This window comes from Anomaloglossus baeobatrachus, chromosome 4, assembly GCF_048569485.1.
Source record: "Anomaloglossus baeobatrachus isolate aAnoBae1 chromosome 4, aAnoBae1.hap1, whole genome shotgun sequence".
Classification (NCBI taxonomy): Eukaryota; Metazoa; Chordata; class Amphibia; order Anura; family Aromobatidae; genus Anomaloglossus; species Anomaloglossus baeobatrachus.
The window spans coordinates 24,596,041-24,606,774 of NC_134356.1; the positions used below are offsets into that span (position 1 = coordinate 24,596,041).

The 10,734-nt window shown below is 53.5% G+C and overlaps 1 pseudogene; it reads right to left on the bottom strand.

The window, feature by feature from the left end:
- Positions 1-7,334, bottom strand: part of LOC142302282 (E3 ubiquitin/ISG15 ligase TRIM25-like) — a 39,227-nt pseudogene extending 31,893 nt beyond the window's left edge.
- Between the last annotated feature and the right edge of the window lie 3,400 nt (positions 7,335-10,734).

The window sequence follows — 10,734 nt, forward strand, 5'->3', positions numbered from 1 at the left end:
TAAAAAACTGCAAGTCGCTGGATCCTCACTATAACGCACGCAAACGCAGTTGAACGGATGTTAACGCGAGTCCATTGCAAATGCATTGAAATGAAAACGCATTTGCACTGGATCCGCTTTTCCGCTAAAAAAACGTTATGGACGGATGTTAAATAAACGTAGTGTGAAACCAGCCTAACACAGCTCCTCAATGTGCCTCATCTTCCAGAATGGCCGGAGCACTGACCCCCCCCTCCCCCCGGGCATGTGTGGAGGCCAGCATGACACTGATTGGAGTGGAGGTCATGATGTCACGGGTAGGGGAGGGGGAGTAAGTCAGGGTATAGTAAAAAGGTGAAGCTGGGGGAGGAGCGGCACTTTTCCCGCTCTGGGACACCAGTGAGAGTCCCCATCCCTGTACCTGCTATGGACGCCGGGGATCAGCTCCTGGAGCGGCTGAGAGCTGCTGCTGGGACCATCCCCCCAGGTGGCTGCAGAGCCTGATAGCAAGGATCTTCGGTGGGAGTCCGGGGGGGGGGCAGGGACGGCACCCCTGCGACAGCGGCGCCCCCGGAGGTCTGGACTGGCAGAGAGGCGGTCACCTGACCTGACTCCCAGGGCCCAGCGTCGCCACAGAAGCCCCCTCCGGGGACCCTCCAGGCCGGACGCCGCGAGCTGCGAGGTCCGGCAGGCCCCGGCCTGGGAGGAATTCAGACGGGCGGCTGGGCCCGGCGGCAGTCGGCAGGCCTACGCTGGAGTTGGGGGCGGGGCCTGCTGCTGCCTTGTCGGCGAGTGACGTCGGCGGTGCGGCGGGGCGCTCTGGTGATGTACCGGCCGAGCGCCCTGAGCCTCTCCTCCCTGCAGCGATAGTATCCCGGATGGATCCCTGTGAGGTGGGCGGAGCCAGGCGGCTGCAGTCGGAACTACATCGGGCCTGGCATTCAGGGCCTGCGGCTACAGAGGCCCTGTCTGGGAGAGGGGCCACATGGAGCGGAGCAGGGGGGGCCGTGCTTGGAGAGCCCTGAGGATAATATGCAGCTCCCCCTGTTGGTCGGCGCTACTGATCGTCATGTCCAGGATATGCGGCCGGCGGGGCCTCGGGCCGCGCGGCTAAAACAGCAATGGAGCAGAGTCGGATGGGAGGAGCCAAGTCATGCTAGATCGGCAGGAGGGACGTCAGGATACAGGTGGTCCGGCTGGCGAGGTTATACCTTTGTGCAGCCTGGTGAGTATGATTACATGTTTTGTTTGTCTTCACATGCTGTTTAGGTACACAGTAAAAGGGGGGGTGATGGGTCAGCTGGGGTTCGGTTTGGGGGTGCCAGCGGGTGTTAGGGGGAATGCGTTGAGTGGGGAGTTGTCAGAATTGAAGTTGCGTTCGCCAGTTGCGGGCCCGGATTAGGGGCCAGGAAAACCCCGGCGCCAGTGGCGGCTTGGGTTAATTTGTCCGTCATTGCGGCTAGTGAGTCCAGTTGGGAGTGTCTCTTCCCCAGTATTAGTGGCAGTTCAGACTGAAAGGAGTAAGGAGGTGGCAAAAATTTATTTTGACAAAGGGGGAAAAGACGATAGCAAGAAGGAAGATGGGGAGAAGTGGCGATGGCACTTGATTCCTCAGACTTATGCTAATAGGTTTAAGGCGTTGCAGTTTGGGCAAGAGTAATTGGCGACAGGCGCCAGAGAATAGTTTTCAGTGGTTTTGCTATATGGGCTCGATTGGTGAGGCCTATAGGATTTATGGGGGGTAGACCTGGATCCGTTATGAGGAGCAGTGTCATCAGAGGATGGCGACCGTCCATCCATAAGATGGGATCAGAAGGATATAGGCTTGTGGTTGCGGGTGATGGCGGCAGCCAGATATGGGCAGTCATTTCAGGGCGGGGCAGGGTTCCCCGGCCGGTCAGGAAGTTGGGGTGCCGGTGGTCAGTACGGACAGACAGGGTCCTAGAAGTCAAGTTCGTGTTGGTAAGTTAATGAGGGGGAAGGCAAGTCAGTGACACTTGTCGTTGTTTGGACATCTCCGCACCTATTGTAACGGAGCATCCCATGGGGTGTCCAAGGGTCAGACACCGGTGAGCTTAGTTGCGATGCTGCCGTACTTAAATAGGGATCCTGTTAGGGCCAAAGCTGAGGTTTGAGGTTGGGTTTTGGGGAGGGTTTCAGGATTCCTTCCCCTGTTTTTGAAGTTCCAGGGACAACCAGGAATCTCCCTCGGTGTATCAGCATTTGGCGCTGGTAGGTGGAAAGTTAGGAAAGGAGGTGGCGTGGGGGAGAATGGGGGGCACAGTTAGTCACCCCCCTACCTTTTCTTATTTTGTGGTTTCGTCATTCGGGGGGGGGGCCCAAGGAGGAGCCAGGTAAAGTTCGGCTAATCCACCATTTGTCTCATCCCAGGGGTAGGTCAGCGAATGATGGTATACTGGCTGAGCTTCGTTAGGTGTTGTATACGTCGTTTGATGAGGCTACAAAGTAGGTAAAGAGTTGTGGGAGGGGTATGTTGATGGCAATAGATGGATATTGAGGCAGCTGTCCGGCTCTTACCAGTTCATCCAAAATTGTGTTCGTTATTAGTTTGTTTTTGGAAGGGAAATTGTTTTGGAGACCCCTGCTTGCCAATGGGTAGTGCGGTATCGTGCACATTTGTTGAAACCTTTTGTTCTTTTTTAGAATGGGGGGGGCGTGATGTTTCTGGTTTGGCATCACTGGTACCTTACCGGGATGAATTGTCGGTGTGTGGGATTGGCTGTTTCGGCACAGGCACAAGAATTCTAGCAGCAATGGAATGGATAGCGAGAGGCTTTGGGGTGCCTTTGGCACCTGGGGAAGAACTGTTCGGCCAAATACCTGTATTTAGTTTATGGCCATTGTAATTGACTCAGTGATTTGGGAGGTTCGGCTTCCTGATGACAGGTTGCCACGCTTAAGGTTGAGGTAGCAAGGGCATGCCGGGTGAGGAAGTTACAATTAAAGGAGGTTTAATCGCTATTGGGGGAAACTTAATTTTGCGTGTCGGGTAAGGTCAATGGGCCGAGTTTTCACGTCGGCTAGCTTGCGCGACAGCTGGAGTGCTTGCTCTTCACCCCTACATAAGTTTGTCGGAGGAACATTGAGCGGCCTTGTTGGTTTGGGGAGAATTTTTTGGGGAGCAGGACAATGGTGGTTCGTTGCTTAAGGATGAGGTAGTGGTTAATTTCAAATTGGAATTGTTTACGGATGCTGCGGGTGACTCAGGTTTCGGGGCCTTTTTTCAGGGTCAGTGATGTGCGGATTGGTGACCAGAAAGTTGGATGGCTGAGGGGTTGACAAGGAATGTGTCGCTATTGGAAATTTTTTCCGATGATGGTCGCACTCCATTTGGGGAGTGACCAGTTGTGGAATAAGTAGATCCGGTTCAACTGGGACAATATGGGGGTGGTGCTAGTGATTAATAACGGCTCGGCATATTTTACCCAAGTTGTTCGGGTGTTGCGGCGGTTGGTTTTTATTTGTTGGGAAATTAATACGGGTCACAGCAGCTCAGGTACCAGGTATAGAGGACCTAATAGCGGATTTCCTTTCCTGTTTCAGTGAGATTGTTTCCGGGATTTTGCGGTAGTGGCGGACGGCAGCAGCTTGTAGTCCCCTGTGCAGCTTTGGAGCGTGGTCTTCAAGCAGCAAGACCACGGATTCAGGCAGTTTGACTGGTACCACGTGGGCGGCGTATTAGGCCACATGGGTTCCTGGGAGTGGTGGTTGGGTGGTGGCATGATGAATGAGGATTCCCAGTTAGGACTGTTCCTGGGAAATCGGGGGAGTGGCGATAACAGGTTGATCTTCCACGAAGTTGAGTCATTTGATTACAGGGTTGGCATTTGGTTTCTGGTTGCGAGGTGTACAGGATTGGGAACAAATTTTTGGGTAGTTCAGGCGTTGAAGGGTGTGCATAGGGGCCATAGGTAGACGGCCTGTGTGATTTAGCTTATTGGAATGTTTGGGTAGGGAATTAAGGTATCATTGTTGCGGTTGGCTTTTCGTTGGCGGTTTTTCGGGGCTTGGTGTATTGGCGAATTGGTATTTCCCAGGGTGACGTGCCCCGGGGGCTTGGGTAATAGTGACGTCCTATTTTTGGAGCATGGGGATCGAATTTTGGATCCAGAAATCAAAAATGGATAAAGTGGGGGCAGGCGGGTTTGTTTAGGGAAGGTTATGGCATCAGGTATGTGCCATTGGCAGTGCGTTTTGAGCTTTGCAAAGGTCCACCCGAGTCAGGATGGCCCATTGTTATGTTTCGAGGACGGGCTTTTTGTCCAGATATTAGTTCATTAGTGTTTTGTGGGCATGTTTGAAATCATTGGGTCTGGTTGGCGAGGTTTGCGTTGCATTCTTTTCGTCTTGGGACGGCAGTGGAAACCTCTGGGTGTGGTCTCCCTGCTAAGACAGTTAAACAGATTGGTCGATGGAAGTCTCAGCGTTGTAAGTCGTGGGTTCGCAATGTTTCAGGGGCAATTGATCGTAAGACTGGTTCTGATGGAGGGGGGGGTGGGGGGGGGTGTCATTCTTTGGGGTGGTATTGGAGCTACTTGGTAATTTTGTTAGTGCTTTGTTTTTCAGACACCCCCCCCCCCCCCCCCCCCCCGTTTTTCCAGCCTGGTCTGGATCTTGGGCCATTCTAATGTGTGCTGGGGAACACAGAGAGCGGATACGAGAAGGAACAGGAGACAGCTAAATTTTGTCGGAGGGATAGGGCTCCTGTCGGATGGGTTGGAATCAGGAGTATGGGGTGGAATACGGTGTGCAGGGGGTGCATAACTATGCTCATTTGGGCAGGCCCCCTGACATTTTGGTTTTACGCGTCGAGGGACCTATTTGGGTGAGCGGCTTTCTCGGACTTTGCTAAAGATACTAAGCATGACTTGTTGCAGTTATGGGTGTCTTTTCCAGGCGTGATAATTGTGTGGTGGGACATTGTTCCAAGAAGGGTTTGGGCGGAAAGCATGGTCTGTGGAGAAGCTGAATAAGGTGCGGGTGAAAGTTAATAGGATTATCTCAAAAAATTTGGGGGCTGCAACGTGGGAGTCGCAGCTCGGCTTTTTGAGCTGGAGCGAGAGGATGACGAATTTTGGTAGGCGGATGGGGTGCATTTGAATGCAGTACGGATTGATTGTGGGCACTTGGATTGCAGGGAGGTATTGAGCGAGCTTTGCTATTGAGGGGGGGTCTCAGGCACTTGAAGGTTATCAAGGTGCCCTCGTTGTGGCAGGTTTTTGGTGGGTCCTTGAAGTTGGTTCTAAATTGGTTCGGGGAACCCATCCGGGTATGGATCCCCTCATTGGCAGAATGGTTGGTCACCTGGTGATTTTTGGGGGATCCCGACGGGGTATGTCGGGGCCCCCGTGGGTGTTTTTGGTGGTTAATGAAGGAATAACCCTTACACTTTGGTGCTCCTGAGCCAGTGTGGGTAACGGCTGGGAGCAATTTGGTTATATGGCTTGGTTATGGGAATCACCAGGGTTTTAGCTTCAAGGACCTTACCACAATGCAAAATTTTACATGTTATGTATTTGTTTAATAAATGGCTGCTATGGCCAAAATTATCCAAAGATAAATTGGTGTCTGAGTGGTTATTAGCAGATAAGGGGGAATTGGAAAAGGGGTGTGTGTGCCTAATTATTATTGGCCGGAATCTACAATTCCAGGGTCAAGAATGGCCGGAGCACTGACCCCCCCCTCCCCCCGGGCATGTGTGGAGGCCAGCATGACACTGATTGGAGTGGAGGTCATGATGTCACGGGTAGGGGAGGGGGAGTAAGTCAGGGTATAGTAAAAAGGTGAAGCTGGGGGAGGAGCGGCACTTTTCCCGCTCTGGGACACCAGTGAGAGTCCCACCCGCCCTCCCTAAAGACTTTGAGTTCGCAATGGGCTGCAAGTTTTGTGGGAGGCGATATGGAAGTTTATCGGGTCGTAGTGGCCTGGTGGCAGGTTTTTGGTGGGTCCTTGAAGTTGGTTCTAAATTGGTTCGGGGAACCCATCCGGGTATGGATCCCCTCATTGGCAGAATGGTTGGTCACCTGGTGATTTTTGGGGGATCCCGACGGGGTATGTCGGGGCCCCCGTGGGTGTTTTTGGTGGTTAATGAAGGAATAACCCTTACACTTTGGTGCTCCTGAGCCAGTGTGGGTAACGGCTGGGAGCAATTTGGTTATATGGCTTGGTTATGGGAATCACCAGGGTTTTAGCTTCAAGGACCTTACCACAATGCAAAATTTTACATGTTATGTATTTGTTTAATAAATGGCTGCTATGGCCAAAATTATCCAAAGATAAATTGGTGTCTGAGTGGTTATTAGCAGATAAGGGGGAATTGGAAAAGGGGTGTGTGTGCCTAATTATTATTGGCCGGAATCTACAATTCCAGGGTCATGGACAGCTTGTCCTTCTTTATCTCCAGCTGATGGATCAGAGCAGACAGTGACAGTGACTCTTCCTTTTCCTGCCTGGAGATCTCACTCAGGACCTTCTTCTCCAGGTCGTCCACCCGTCTCCTGATGTCTGTACACAGGGCAGTGACTCTCTCGGCTTCTCTAGCTGCTTTTTCTTGAGCTTTTCTCCTCTGCTCCTCCAGACTCTTTTCTCAGCCTCCTCTTTATTTGTTGTCAGTTTCTGGAGAACATTTCTCAGTTTCTTTTTTTTCTTCTCAGAGGCCTCATCCAGCATCTCCACCTGATGTTCCCGATGTTCTCCTGCTGAACAATAGACACAGATACAAGCCGCGTCCTCGGTGCAGTAATATTCCAGGATCTTCTTATGGACAGAACATTTCTTAGTTTCGTCTTCTTCTTCTCAGAGGCCTCATCCAGCATCTCCACCTGATGTTCCCGATGTTCTCCAGCTGAACAATAGACACAGATACAAGCCGCGTCCTCGGTGCAGTAATATTCCAGGATCTTCTTATGGACAGAACATTTCCTTTTCTCCAGAGAAGTTCTGGGATCAGATAAGACGTGTTCTGGTGATTTGCTGTGAGCCCTCAGGTGTTTCTCACACAGAGAAGCCTCACAGTGTAGACAGGATCTCACCGCAGGTACAGGAGAGTCCACACAGTAAGTGCAGCAGATCCCGGTTTCCCTCTGTGTTGGTGGAATAATCAGGAAATTCTCCATTATGTTACGTAGAGCTATGTTCCTCATCAGCGCCGGCCGCTCCTAAAACTCTTCTCTACAGTCAGGACAGGAATAAACTCCAGACTCGTCCTGTGTATCCAGCACACGATCAATACAGACCCGGCAGAAGTTGTGTCCACAGCTCAGCATTACAGGGTCTGTATAAGTGCTCAGACAGATGGAGCAGAGCAGCTCGTCTCTCAGATCAGCAGACGCCATGGCTGATAGAGGAAGAGAGAAACGAAACTGATACTCAGGAACAATGGGCGGTTTATACTTGTGAATAAAGCTGGACGGACCAGGACTGTAAAAGTCCGGATCCACGCGGATTCAAAGTTTCCCGGGGCTGGGCCAGGGATTCTGGCTGCTTGATGTGGATCCGGCACTCGAGAAGTTAAAAAAAAATTAAAGAAAATAAGAATAAAGTGAGAGCATCATACTTACCTAGGCTCTGTCGCAGCTGTAAACTGCTCCAGCGCGGCTGTACACTGCTCCTGCAACCTCCGCTCCTCATTGCTCGTCCATATGCACTCAGCACTGCCTGGCCTCTATGATTGCTTGCAGTCAGACGTGCCCCTAGCCCAGTGATGGCAAACCTATGGCACGCGTGCCACCAGGGGCACGCAGAGCCCATTCTGCTAGCACGCGCGCTGTGTCCTCATCCTGCCGCTTTGATCTGCTGGTGCGGTGGCACCGGCAGTTCAAAGCTGTGTTGGAGCAGAGGAGACATTTCTCCTCGCTCTGACACTCCTCTCCCAGGCTGCAGGTCCGTTATCTAGGAGATGGAGGAGCGTCAGTAAGCGGCGCCGGCGTAATGACGTCTTCTGGCCGCGTAGGAACTGAGGACCCAGCGGCACGCAGCGGAGGAGCGGAGGCTGGAAGGTGAGTTGTGTGTTGTTTTTTTTTTTTATAACTTGTGTGCGGCTGTGCCAAGGTGGGGATGGGGGGGCCAGTGCCAGCATGGGGGGGAGAACACACATGCCAGCATGGGGGGGAGAACACACATGCCAGCATGGGGAGAACATACATGCCAGCATGGGGCGGAAAACACACATGCCAGTATGGCGGGGAGAACACACATACCAGCATGGGGGGGAGAACACACATGCCAGCATGGAGGGGAGAACATACATGCCAGCATGGGGGGAGAACACACATGCCAGCATGGGGGGGAGAACATACATGCCAGCATGGGGGGGAGAACATACATGCCAGCATGGGGGGAGAACACACATGCCAGCATGGGGGGAAGAACACACATGCCAGCATGGGGAGAACATACATGCCAGCATGGGGGGGAGAACACACATGCCAGCAAGGGGGGGGAGAACACACATACCAGCATGGGGGGAGAGCACACATGCCAGCATGGGGGGGAGAACACACATGCCAGCATGGGGGGGGGAAGAACACACATGCCAGCATGGGGGGGGAGAACACACATGCCAGCATGGGGGGGAGAACATAGATACCAGCATGGGGGGGAGAACATACATGCCAGCATGGGGGGGGAGAACATACATGCCAGCATGGGGGGAGAACATACATGCCAGCATGGGGGAGGGGGGAACACACATGCCAGCATGGGGGGGAGAACATAGATACCAGCATGGGGGGGGCATACATGCAGCATGGGGGGGAACATACATGCCAGGATGGAGGAAACATGCATGCCAGGATGGAGGAAACATACATGCCAGGATGGAGGAAACATATATGCCAGGATGGAGGAAACATGCATGCCAGGATGGAGGAAACATGCATGCCAGGATGGAGGAAACATGCATGCCAGGATGGGGAAAACATGCATGCCAGGATGGGGAAAACATGCATGCCAGAATGGGGAAAACATGCATGACAGGATGGGGAAACATGCATGTCAGGATGGGGAAAACATACATGCCAAGATGGAGGAAACATGCATGCCAGGATGGGAAAAACATACATACCAGGATGGAGGAAACATACATGCCAGCATGATGGGGGGAACATACATGACAGCATGGGGGGGGGGACATGCATGCCAGCATGGGGGAGAGACATACATGCCAGCATGGGGGGGAAACATACATGCCAGCATGGGGAAAACATGCATGCCAGGATGGAGGAAACATGCATGCCAGGATGGAGGAAACATGCATGCCAGGATGGGGAACACATGCATGCCAAGATGGGGGGAAACATGCATGCCAGGATGGGGGGAAACATGCATGCCAGGATAGGGGGAAACACGCATGCCAGGATTGGGAAAACATAGATGCCAGGATGGAGGAGACATGCATGCCAGGATGGAGGAAACATACATGCCAGCATGGGGGGGGGAACATACATGCCAGCATGGGGGGGGGGAAACATGCATGCCAGGATTGGGAAAACATAGATGCCAGGATGGAGGAAACATGCATGCCAGGATGGGGAAAACATACATGCCAGGATGGGGGGAACATACATGCCAGGATGGGGGGAACATGCATGCCAGGATAGAGGGAAACATGCATGCCAGGATAGAGGGAAACATGCATGCCAGGATAGAGGGAAACATGCATGCCAGGATAGAGGGAAACATGCATGCCAGGATGGGGGGAAACATGCATGCCAGGATGGGGGGAAACATGCATGCCAGGATGGGGGGAAACATGCATGCCAGGATTGGGATAACATGCATGCCAGGATGGGGAAAACATACATGCCAGGATGGGGGGAAACATGCATGCCAGGATGGGGGGAAAACATGCATGTCAGGATAGAGGGAAACATGCATGCCAGGATGGGGGGAAACATGCATGCCAGGATGGGGGGAAACATGCATGCCAGGATGGGGGGATGTGTTCCGCCCCGCGGCCTCGGCTGCAGCCGCCGAGCCGCTGGGATCCGTGCTCGCGTTCTACGGGTGGTGGCTCAAGCCTCTCACGGACCCGGGGGTCACGTCGCTCTGCAAGTGGTGTTGGCGTTGCACACGGGGGATGCGGGTATTTGGTTTTGGGATGATTGTTCGTGACGCCACCCACGGGTTGTGGTGATGGTGGACACCACCGCTGCGGTGAAGGTACGGGGACTCCCTGGAGCGGTGTAGTGGCGCAGCTAGGTGTTGACCCCTCCGTGGGTAGGGGATGTTGGTCCCGGGGCCCGGTTGGGCTGTGGGCAGGGGTGCAGGGCGCAGTGTTGCGGTGCAGCGCGGTGCGGTGCCTGATGGCACTGTTGTACTCATGATTAAACCACACAGAGTCACTGGTAAACCAAACGGAGGAATGGACGGGGCCCGCAGCCGGCTGCAGCTTCCTAGTCGGGTTGGCAATGTCCGCTTTTCTCCTGCACCTGTGTTTGTAGTGTGATCACTGTACCTGGGCACTGGTAGTCCGCTCCCCGGTGTGTATGTGTCGTAGGAGCCCCTGTTGCCCGCAGACGCTGACCCTTGGATCTCTGGCCTCTGGCAGTGGCTACTATCCGGACGGGTTGGGCTGTTGCCTTCAATCGGAACTTTGGTGGGAATGAACCCCTGAGGTCCAGACCGCAATCAGTTAATTCGACTATGGTGGTGGCATATAGCCTAGTCGGGGTCTGAGTACCCTGCCTGGTGCTCCGGTATCCAGTCAGCTCCCCGGTTTGGTTCCGGCGGGCC